This window comes from Suricata suricatta, chromosome 5 (genome assembly GCF_006229205.1).
Source record: "Suricata suricatta isolate VVHF042 chromosome 5, meerkat_22Aug2017_6uvM2_HiC, whole genome shotgun sequence".
Taxonomy (NCBI): Eukaryota; Metazoa; Chordata; class Mammalia; order Carnivora; family Herpestidae; genus Suricata; species Suricata suricatta.
In genome coordinates, this window is record NC_043704.1 from 140,546,031 (window position 1) to 140,546,522 (window position 492).

Genomic DNA, 492 nt, shown 5'->3' on the forward strand with positions numbered 1-492 from the left:
TTTTACAGAACAATGGAATTGTATGATAGACATTGTTTTACAACTTTTTTTGTTAACTTAGTAGCATGCTGGCCATGTTTTCAGATCTGTAAATGTGGCTCTACCTCACGATTTCCTGTTGGGGTTGCACCATCATATGAGTGTGCCATAATTTATTTAGACATTCTGTTACTGATGGGCATTTTCACAGTTTCTGTTACAACCTCTGCTTCACTGAACATGTTTGTACACATATCTTTTTAGGTTTGTGACACTTGAGACATGATGAAGTCCTAAAGTTAGCTTTGTTGCTGACAACTTTTTCTTCAAGACATTATACCCAGTAAGTCCTTAAGAATCTGCAGATGCTTCTTTTCTAGAACTTTCGCTCGCATTCTTAGTAACTTTTAAATTTTAGCCCCAGAGAAGCAAAATGCCTTCTGTTTTAAATTTTGTGTCTTCTAGGAGCAGCTGGGTGGCTCAGTTGGTTAAGCGCCTGACTTTGGTTTCAAG